Below are 12,119 nucleotides of genomic sequence, written 5' to 3'. Positions count from 1 at the left end.
AAACCTCGGAAACCATGTACAAGGATCGCCGTGAGTCAGAGCTGACCATACCGCTACATCATCTCTAACATTACCTAGTCCTCTGTTCCTCAGGATTCTCCCTTCAATCTTTGGCTTCTACAGAGTTCTTACAGAACTCACAAATTGTACTTAAAGTTAAGTGGTTTATTAGGGAAGTTGTTGTTGTTGTTGTTAAGTGCCATCGAGTCGTAAGTAGCAGGCTACAATGTGGAATCAGGAACTACTTAGAAATAACAGGAACAACTCAGGATACAATTCTTCATCATGAAAGATACTTCTCACCCTCTGCTGCCGGGCCTATTCAGCCCTTTTTGGGCAAATGTCGCAACTCTTAGGTCTGTGGATCTGCAAGCCCCACCACAACTGTCCATTGCCTGTCTCCTGATTCCTGCTGTCTTGCACTGCTAGTGTTCTTGCCGCAGATATGCTGCCGTCTCTTGATGTCTTCTGTGTTATAGCTCCTTCCTCCCTTTCTCCATGTTTTATTTTAGGCCTAGCAGAATGGCAAAAGTGACTAAGCCTCTCTTTAGGGTGCCATACATCTTATTTGCATGGGTTGTTATTTGCATTAGTAGCAAGCTGCCCAGTTGGTGAGCCTCAAGCACCTTATTTGGATAGCCCACCCAATCTTCACATGGGAATTATAAAGACTATAGATTGTTGTTGTTGTTAACTGCCACTGATTCAGTTCTGACCCACAGTGACCTTGTAGAGGGTTTCCAAGGAGCTGTTGGTAAAGTTGAACCACCAACTTTGCTGTTCAAACCGGCCTTGTGGCCCAGTGCATTAAACTACAGCGCTACACCAGGGCTCCATACTATAGATGTTGTTGTTAAGTGCCGTCGAGTTGGTTCCAACCCATAGCGACCCTGTGTAGGGTTTCTGAGGAGCAGCTGGTGAGCTTGAACCACCAGCCTTGCAGTTCAAATGGCTTTGCAGTCTGGCACATTAACCCACAGTGCCACACCAGGACTCCCTGGACTATAGATAGAAGGGCCATATTAAGTCATTCACTGTATTATACTTAGCCACATTGAACTTTCTTTCCCATCCTCATTATTTTCTGTGCATGCTGTTCCATCTCTATGTGCTTATATGATCATTCCTCACTAATCTACATGGTAAAATTCCAAAGACCATGCCATTATGTGAAAATGGAGACTGACCACATCAGATCACAAAATAAAAGATGACTGCATTATTACATGATTGTTTAATTGCATCATTACATAACTCTACACCACTAAGAATCATGATCCAGCCACGCTGACAGATAGCGTCACAGTCAGCCTTACGCTCACTTCACACCTTGGCATTCATTACTGCCTGATGTACAGCATTAATGTACAAAACAGAAAATAGATTTTTTTTCTATTATAAATGCAAAATATCAAGTAATGAGATAGTCAACAAATCAGGAATAAATGTATTAGCTTTCACTTGTTTGCTATATTACCATGAAAGGAACACTGGAGGCACCATGGTTAAGTGCTTGACTGCTAGCCGGAAGGTCATTGGTTCAAACCCACCATTAGTCCATGAGAGAAAGCTACGTAAGTCTGCACCCATAAAGATTATAGCCTTAGAAACCCTATGAGGCAGTTCTACTCTGTCATATGGGAGTGATATGAGTTGGAATGAACTCAACAACAAATGGTACCATGAATTTGATTCTGTTACTTGCAATAAAATATCCCAAGTAACACACTATGCTTCACATAATTGCAACATCCATGACTTTGTTTTCATGTTATTTTTAATTTTTTTTATTTTTTTTATATATATTTACCCTGTTAGCAATACAGACCAACCTGATGTCACACTTAGTCTTGTCCTCATTCTCCCTTTAATCTTCATGGCATTTCTTTGCAATTTATCAGCAAGCTGAAAGATCTACCTCCTGATAGTATTAGCTGCTGACAACAGTTTCTGTTTCTTTTTGCTCTCATCTCAAATAAAATTCCCCTTTTGATTACTTCTGTCAGTAGGGGGAAAATGATGAGTTTCCTACCTAAAATTTAAGACTAGTATATGTATGGAGTCCTGGTGTGATGCTATGGGTTAATGCGCCAGATGGCAAAGCCATTTGAACTTCAAGGTCGGTGGTTCAAGCTCACCAGCGTCTCCTTGGAAACTGTATACAGGGTTACTGTGGGTCGGAACCAACGCGATGGCACTTACCAACAATATACGTACCACTAGTCCTGGTGTGGCACTGTAGGCTAAGCACTGGGCTGAAAGGTTGGTTTGAACTGTAAAGTCAGCATTTCAAACCCACCATCCACTCCTTGGAAACTCTATACTGAGTCGCTATGAGTCAGAACTGATTCAGTGGCACTTAACATCAGTGTCCTAGAAGCAAACCATTCTGACACTTTTATCTCAGCTGCATCCAGTTTATGTAGATTATATGACTATTTTTAAGTGATAAAACAGTGCTCATGGTTAGTATTTTTTGTGAATTGAAGGCATAGAGATTCTGGGTTTCCTATTCTTTGTTTAAATCCATATCTACTGATCATGGAGGCAACTCAGGGTAACACTGCATGGTCTTAGGATCTGATCGATGTGTGATGTAATCCTGTGGTTTTCTTACTGGCTAGCTCCTGACCTTGAGATAGTTGTGACACCACTTAATCTATTTTTTTTTTTTTTTTTTTACTTTAAAAATGGGAGAAATTCAAGCTTCAGCATTATTAGGAAAATTAACTATGTCAATGAATGTGCAAAGTCTAGCCTGGGATATTGTCAATGGTCGTCACTCAATAAACGACAGCTTACTTTGTCATCTGTATGACCATTCACTGTGCAACATCTGCTCTGTTAAGAGATCTTAGCCCCATAATCTTTTGTTTCTTCACCCTAATCCTTCACTTCCTCTGACTGTTCCCTTTTGATTCCAAGCAAACAGGCCACTTGTATCTGGATCTGACAATCCTGAAATCTCTGCCTGGATTTGTCAGACAAGTTCAGGCATGTACAGACATGTCCATGAGTTTTTCAGCAGATTGATTTTGCCAAAGCCAGAACACCATTGCCCCTCCCTCCCCACCAATTCCTGTGTTCCAAACTGTTGGACATGTTTGTGCTGTCAAAACTTCAGTATTTACACAGAGCCTGTGCCTCTGATTTACCCGGTGTCCAGCTGCTGATACTTATCTTGAAATTTCTCTACTACAAGACTGCAATCAAAGCGTCAGGGCACAGAAATGAACAAATAAAGATGTTTGGGTACTGCCTGCTTTTCTCATGCGATTTGCACATTTTTCTTGGCTTGTGTAACCTGAGGTGGCTGGGACCATGGGCCCCTTCATTCCTTGGTCCCGTGGTACAGCACATGGCAATGTTACAAATACAGGAGCTGGACATCAGGAGGGGCCTCACCCCTGCTAGGAAACCTTCCACCTCTGTGCCTCCCAGGCAGCGTTGACGCATTCAGACAAACTGGACAAAGAACGTACAGTCTACTTTCCCTGGCTTTGAAGGGAAGATGTTGCAATGTACAGGCAATTGAAGTGTTTGCCTAATTCATCAAAACATTCACATTTGCTAGTAATACAATGTATCTATGATGAGAAGGACTCAGAGAGAGCTCTGTAGATTAAGGGTAAAATGGCTCATGTCTCTTAATTTCTACCATTCGGCTAAACTTTGAAGTGGTCTTCTCTTCATTCAGAAAGTGTTGCAGGGTTGTTTAAACTGTGTGGGCTTTGGAAGCAGATACATCTCTGGCTCAAACTTGCTTGCTGTGGAATCTTGAGCAATATACTCTTTCTAAAGTCTTTGCTCTCATCTGGAAAGTAAGGGTAGAGAAACCAAACTCTCCAAGATTTTATGAGGATTCTTTGAGATAATGCATAGTGTTTACCAGAGTAACAGACACAGTAAATGTCATAAGTACAATTTTTATAATTCATCTTCTTTTTAAAAATCTACCATGTGCCAGGCACCCTAATAGGCACTTAATATTCCTTTTTACCTTGGTGTTGGTTGAAGTTTGGAATGGTAGATGAGATACAGCAAGAAGCATATCTTGAAAGAGCAAATGATGACTTGAGTTTATTCCCAATATCACCTCTGATGTAGCTGAATGACGTTGGACGAAAGATTTCTCTTTGGACTTCAGTTTCTTCAGTGATAAAATAGAGTAATTATTCCTATTTCAATGAACAGATGGGAAGATCTAATAATAAATATTATGATGTTGTTGCTAACTGCTGTCAACTCAATTCCAACTGAGAGTGACCTTGTATAGGATTTCTAAAGAGCAGCTGGTGAGTTTGATCCATAGACCTTATGGTCAAGTGCTTATCCTACAGAGCCACATGTGTTAATATTTAGCTTTCTAGTTTCCTAGCACTCTCTACCCATTTTACATTTACTACTTAATTTAATATTTACAACAACCCTAGGAAGTGTTATACAGAGTTCACCAATGAATGAATCAAGGCATTAAGAAAGTTGAGTGGCTTGTTAATTGTTAGCAATCAGAAATCAGCTAGCCTGGCTCCATAGACTTTTCTTTCAGTCATCACACTTTGTACTTGGTAGACAATAAAACCCTATATAAACATAGAGATTTATTATTATTACCCTGGAAAACTACCTGATAAATAGTATGAAGCAGATTCAACCAGCTTTTTGCTCTTATCATTGCAGATTCCACATGATTCTTACTAAATGAACAAGAGTAGTTGCGTTATACTGCATTTTCCCCAACACTTATTTATGGCCATTCTGAAACATGCAGATAAGTTGAAATAATTCTATACCGAACCTCCATATGCCTACCACCTAGATTCTATTAATAACATTTTACTATACTAGCTTTATCACATATGTAGTCATCCAGCGCTCGCTCCACCTATCAGTTCATCTTATTTGTAATGCATTTCAAAATAAGTTGCATATATCCCTATGCTGCATCCCAGTACTCCACTATCATTCATTAGCGTTCAGTAGACTTCATGACTTCTTTTCTTTTCCAAAATGCATTTTAGGTTCTATACTTGTGATGAGGATTTGGTAATTTTGGAAAGTAGTTAAGTTAACATAAGGCCATGATATACGTGTAATATTACGTTCTTATGACTGACTGCCCTTTCTTCTGCTGTTTTTGATTTTCACACCTGATTTCTCAGTAGAAGGAGTCAGTTTGCTACTAAGCTGCTTTCTTCTCTGCTCAGACCTTCCATTTCATCCCAGACAAAATGACTCCTGCTCAATTTTTCCCACTCCTACCCTCACCCTCTTGTGCCCAGATCCAACCACAGTTTGCTCTCTGCCAGACCTCCATATATCCAGTGGCATTCCAATGCTGCCACAGAATTCCACATGGGATCCAAGTAACTGTCTGAACCAGCCAATCATTACAATAACACCTTATATTTAGTTTGTGCTGGTTCATTATTTCATTCACTAAGTATTTATCAAGAGTCTTGTAACCAGGTGACCGTAAGTGGAGGAGGCAGAGAGTGGGTAGGGGGCACTGGATAACAAAAAATAAAGTCAATCAACATAAATTTGTTAGAAGAATTCTGTGTGTACAGAATTGCCATCAAGGCATTTAAAATCAAACTGCAAGAAAGAAACCAATGCCCAAGACACAATTGTAGATCCACTGTAGAGAACAAAGGAGAAATCATTCTATGTAGTCATGCAAATCTGTTTATCATGTCTGCCAAAAAGATGTAGAATATGGCTGGTACAAAATTCAACTGGGTTTTCTGGAGAGAAATAAGACTGGAGATCAGTTTTGGGGAGATTCAGGTGCATTCACTAATGGAGAGATTAGAAGATAAATGATTTCAACAGAAGACAGATTATGTTGAGCATTTATTAAAATGGCAACAATCGAATCCTATCCTCCAGGATCAGGATCAGGCTGGGCAATCATTAAGATACTGGAATGTGTGGAGGAAATGAATGGTAGAGTCAAGCTCTCTTAGGGCAGGAAGGAACCGCCACAAGGAAGTATTAGATTAAATAAGAAAGGTAGCGATCTTGTAGAGTTACTATCTTCCCAAATTTTTCAGCTGAAATTGTTTGGTAACAAGCTAGCACTGCATTTAATTGATAAAGAAACAGTATTCCCTCCCCCACCCCATTGTTGTGTAGTTAATTCCGACTCAAAGTGACCCTACAGGACAGAAAACAACTATCCCCATAGGGTTTCCAAAGCTTTCTGTAAATTTTTACAGAAGCAGAATGCTGCATCTTCCTCCCATGAATGAACTTGTGGGTTCAAACCACTGATCTTTTGGTTAGCCGCCTAATGCTTAACAACTACACCACCTGGATTCCTGATGAAACAGTAAACAGTTAGCAAAAGAGAGTACTCCCTAGTAATGTGACCAAAAAGAGATCCAGCCAACAAAGAACTAAACATCTCTTAACGATTAGAACAACTATTTGTAGCAAATTCAAGAAACAGAATGCAGTTGGTGTCCTCACTCTGCCGCTTTCTAACAACTCTTAATGTGGTGCTGTAGAATACACACTGAACCGGTAACCACAAGGTTGGCAGTTCAAACTCACCAGCTGCTCTTTCGAAAGCCTGTAACACAAGGTTGCTATGACGTCCTGGTGTGGTGCCACAGAATAAGTATTGACCCACAAGGTTGATTTGAACTGCAAGAATAGTGATTCAAACTCACCAGCCACTCCTCAGATACCCTATACAGGGTTGCTGTGAGTCGGAACCAACTTGATGGCAGTTAGCCATAATAAGCACCTGCTTCAAAAATACTGCTTATATTTTTAGTGTGTTTACTACATTTTGGTCCTTTCAAACTGAATAGTCTAGAATTTTGGATATTTCCATTCAATCTCTGTGAATTATGTGATAGTTTACATCAATCTCATGAATTTTTGTTGTGATGGGAATTAAAATATTTTGTTCAGGTTGTCCTTAAGCACTGATGGTGATTTTGAGAGAATAATTGATTTTTCTTAAAAAGCATCCTTTGATGCTTGGCTGTCTTTTGAATCTTGGTTTTCCTTGCATTACATTATAAAATAGACACTGGAAGGGGAAAGAAAGAAATAGCCAGAAATATCACCATAGAAAGATTGTTAAGTCCATCTTCTGCCTATAACTGATTGGAATACCTAAAATGGGGCTACAACTTGCCCAGTGAAGGAAGCTTCCTGTGGAGCCTCTCCATTACATAAGACTATAAATAGAATCCTGAACAGTATCCAGAATCTTCAGAGGTAGGAAATTTCCTCTTGAAAGGATGGGCAGACCAACCTGGAGAGGCTAGAAGAACAGAAGATACTTCTTGAAAGAAAGACTGACAGGAAAAATACAAAACAATATAGGCAGACTGACTGATTACTACAAGAACAAGCAAGTTGCTCACCCAGGAGACATCAAGGCAAGTGGTTGGGTCCCCTCAGAGTAAATTCCCTTCCAAGACTAAGACTCAATGAGAATACATGCTCTGATTGGTGACCACATTCATCACCGATAAGGGGAAGTGAGGGAAAAATAGCAATGAAGCTGTGAGCTAAGCCCTACAATGTTCAATAGATTTCCTGCAAACCTGGGTAGAGACCTGGTTGACCAGCAGTGTGGCAAGTCCAGGGGACTCTTAGGCCCAGAGTCAGTGACATAGCCACAGAGGACTAGAGTGATGAGTGAAGTATCCAGCTGATAAGAAGAGAGGGCATATGCACAAGGACACCCACACTTACAGATAATACCCACTTGATCTTGCTTCAATGACTGAATGAGCCGAACTCAACCAGAAGAAGAAAGAAGAGAGAAAAAAAGAGTAATCTGAATCTGATACAATTTGATGAACTTGATCTACACCTATGGATGCAATAGTTCAAAAGAGGTAACAAATCCTTACAGCAAGAATCATTCCCACCCCCTCCGCACACAGAATAGACAGGGATGGGCAACTTGGACATTGGCTACCCAAAATTGGGGGCGGGGGAGGTCTACAAAGACAAGAAGTGACTGGCTTACAAGCTTTCAAGAGGGAACCTAGATCCAGGGAGCCTGGAGGAAGGTAGAATCTCCAGTGAGTAGTACCCAATCTGTCTAGGTGGGATTGATGAAACTAAATGCAGATGGGTCTCTTGTGATACAATAGTGAATAATTGTTATCAGGACTGATTGTGAGGGTTGGAAATGTAAAGGTAGATGTTTTATAGCAAGAAGGGGAGTGATTAACTTTCAAGTCTAGGAGTGGAGGTCCCTAGGACCATCAACGGAGAAGAGCGGAGAGCGGGACCCTACCCAGAGAAGCAACGGTGCCTGAGATGGAGGCAGAGATGATGACATGGAGAGATGGAGCAGCTGGGAACTTTAGACCCAGAGAGGGAGAGGGGCTGTGTGCTGACAACTGGGTGGGGCCGGGGGGGTTGCAGGCTTGTAGGATGTACCCTTTAGTTGGTTGATGATGCATGGAGGGGATTGTAACCATGGCAATGAAACGATATACGATAGGATGAATGTAAAACTAATGTTCTCCCATGTAAACTATCACATAATTCACAATAAAACATTTTTAAAAAAGCATCCTTTGCTAGCAATTAATTATAAAACCTACTTTCTTTTGAAGCAATTTTTTAAATGAGGACTCATTTCACCAAGCCCAGATTCATAGTGAGTAGATGATAGACTGGATTTCAGCCCCCACTCATCTCAGTCATTGTAGCTTTGTCCTAGTTTCAAAACAATAGTATTGGGAAATGAAATAAATGAAAGTAATTTAACAGATAAAAGGAGTCAACAGGAACCATCAAAGTAACCAGTCAGACTGAGAACCCATCTCTTCGTTTGCTGGAGAATTGAGTAAGGACAACCTCTAATGTCCTTTCCATCTCTAGCATTGGTGGCCTAAAACTATTATAATCTTAATTTCCTTACAGTGTGCTGCTTATTATACATAAAAGGGTCACACTAGAAATGATAAACCATATTTTCTTCTGCATGACAAAGGATTCCATCTCCAAATCTCAACTTGTTAATTCTCCAAGTCCTCAGGCGGTATCATGCATGGGCTCAAAAACAAGTCCGTCAGCTTTAGGTACTCTGTGGTGCCTGCCATGTCCTTTCTTCCCATTCCCAGGCCCCCCTCGTTTGTGTTGGACCATTTTGAATCTACTTAGAGAGGCAATATCAGTACTTCAAAGGGTACTCCCATATACAAGTGCTCTCAGAACTGGTACTTCCAATGCTCTTTGTTTGTATGTATTCTCAAAATGTCAGTTTGACTATGTTCTCCACAGGGTGAGGAGGAGGTTATCTGCATCCTTTCTGTACCATGTTTCATCTCCTGAATACCAAGGATGCTCCATATGTACAATTATGCCCCACAGAGAACCTTGCATCAATTGTTCCTCAATGTAAGCCCCTGGACCATGCCAGAGACACTCAGTTTTTGTTAGAGTTTTCTTTTCCTCTTCTTTGCTGCCCCCCTCTCACTCCACCTGGTGTGAAATTATGAATATAAATTACATGTACCCAGCCAGTTCTACAGGCATGAAAGAATCCTGGTGTCAGCCTCAGTTTGAACTCATATTGCTATATAATAAGTAGATCACAAGTATTTGTGAAGCGCTCACAAAATATTCAACTGAAGTGAGTTCTTGTGGTACATTTTAGATGTAAAGTCAGTGGACCCATGCTGTACAAAAGTGCAGTCAAGGGAGGACAGGTTTACTTTTAACATAAATAAGATTTTTTTTCTGCTTTACAAACTAAAAGTCTTATTTTACACAGATTTGAATGAACAAAAATGAAAAGGAAAAAAATCACTAAAAACTCTGCTATCCAGACAAGATATCTGCCAACATTTTGGTTTATTTAATTCTGTTGTTAGTTACCAATGAGTCGGTTCTGACTCCTATCAACCCTAGTACAACAGAAGGCAATATTGCCCCATTCTGTGCCGTTCTCACAATTCTTGTTATGTTTGAGCCCATCGTTGCGGCCACTGTGTCAATCCATCTTATTAAGGGTCTTCCTCTTTTTTGTTAGCCCTCTACTATACCAGGTATGAGGTCCTTCCTGACAATGTGTCCAAAATACTAGAGACAGTCTCTAGTAACTTTTAAGGAGTATTCCAAGACAAATTTGTTTGTTCCTCTAGCAATTCAGGGTACTTTCAATATTCTTTGCCAACACCGTAAGTCAAGTTATTGATTCTTCTACAGCCTTCCTTAATCACTGTGCTGCTTTCACATGTATATGAAGTGATTGAAAATACTTTGACTTTGGCCAGTCTTCAAACCTTAGTCCTCAGACTGACGTTTTTCTCTTTAACGCTTTAAATAGTTCAGTTGCAGCAGATTTGCCTATTTAATACATCATTTCATTTCTTGACTGCTACTTCCATGAGCATTGATTATGGATCCATGCAAAATGAAGTCTTTGGCAACTTCAATCTTTTCTCCGTTTATCATGAAGTTATTTATTGGACCAATTGTATTTTCCTCTTCTTTACATAGAAGTGCAATTCATACTAAAGGGTGTAATCTTTATCTCTAGACTTCTGTAATTTACTTAACTAGTTCCTAAATTTTAGAAGTACAGATTTAACATTTAACATTTTAACCTATGAGCATTCTTACAGCTATATTTTCAATTCATGTTTATTACCTTAGGATGCATTGTTGCTAGTTGCTGTTGAGTTGGTTCCAACTCATAGCAACCCTGTATAGGGTTTTGGAGGAGCGGGTGGTGGATTTGCACTGCTCACCTTGTATAGGATAGCAGTCCAGTGCTTATCCTACAGTGCCACAATTAGCACCACACATCACAAAGCCAATTCATTAGTAATTCTTGCCATCATCACCTTCAAATGAATCCCAAATTGCATCACTGTTCATCATTTATGCCTTGATAATTTGAGTCCACCACTCCCTAGTCCACCAGTCTAGTCCACTACTGTAGTGTATCTACTCCTAATCCATAGCTGCAGTCCCATGGTCCATCACTCCAGTCCACTTCCTGCTGGTTCACTAACAAATCTCCCTGCCAATCCATCTCACCATACTTGCATCACTTAGTCCATCTGTCCCCCTCATCACTGCAATAACATCAGAGTTCATTTCCCAGCTTCTACATTAATCACTTTAATTTGTTTCCCATGCTGCAGATGAGAAACCTTTAAAATATACAAATCAGAACATGCCAATACCTTGCTTCTAGTATACTCTGAATCAAGTCTCCTCCGTGACCTTTGAAACCTTCAAAGCCCTTTCTGATCTACCCTCTACTTATGTCTGTGAGTCCCCCGTTTATTCCCCAACTCTGTTGCATTCTAATACAGCCATGGTGACCCTCTTAACTGTTCCTTGAAGGAGACAAGCTCATACCTGCCTTTGGATTTACCTTTCCCAGAGACTTGCTGGCTCAGTGATTAAATTTCTTGGCTGCTAATTGAAAAGTAGATGGTTTGAAGTGACCAACAATTCTGTGGCAAAAAGATGTTGCAGTTTGCTTTTGCAAAAATTTACATCTTTGGAAATCTTACTTTGTCCTATAGGATTATTATGGGTCAGAAGTAACTTGGACAGTGCAGTTTGGGTCCTCTTCTAAAAACTCTTCACTCGGTTCTTCATATGAATCCCTCCCTCAATTCATTCTAATTTCTGCTCAAACTAGCTGAAAGACTTCCCCCCACTTCACTATTTCCCTTTCATCCCTGCTTTATATATATATTTATATTCACATATATTAACATAGTATACCCAAGTCAACAAGCATCAAGATGATTCCTACTCACAGCAACACTATAAGACAGACTAGAACTGGAAACCCACAGGGTTTCCAAGGCGGAAACTCTTTACAGAAGCATATTGCCACAGCTTTCCTCTGCAGAATAGTTTGGAATTCGATCTGTTGACCTTTCAGTTAGCAGCACAATGCTTAACCACTGCATTACCTGGTCTTCTTTTTCATAGCATGTTGTTATGATTGTTGTGAAGTGCCGTTGAGTCAATTCCAACTCATAATGACCCTGTATAAGGTTTCTGAAGAGCAGTAGCTGGTGGGTTTGAACCACTGACCTTGTGGTTTATAGTCTAGTGTTTCTCCTACAGCACCACACCACAAGTCCTTTTCATAGCATATATAT

The sequence above is a fragment of the Chrysochloris asiatica genome, unplaced genomic scaffold, assembly GCF_000296735.1.
Source record: "Chrysochloris asiatica unplaced genomic scaffold, ChrAsi1.0 scaffold00081, whole genome shotgun sequence".
In the NCBI taxonomy this organism is placed as follows: domain Eukaryota; kingdom Metazoa; phylum Chordata; class Mammalia; order Afrosoricida; family Chrysochloridae; genus Chrysochloris; species Chrysochloris asiatica.
The sequence above is the reverse complement of the archived record's forward strand: the minus strand, read 5'-3'. Positions refer to the sequence as shown.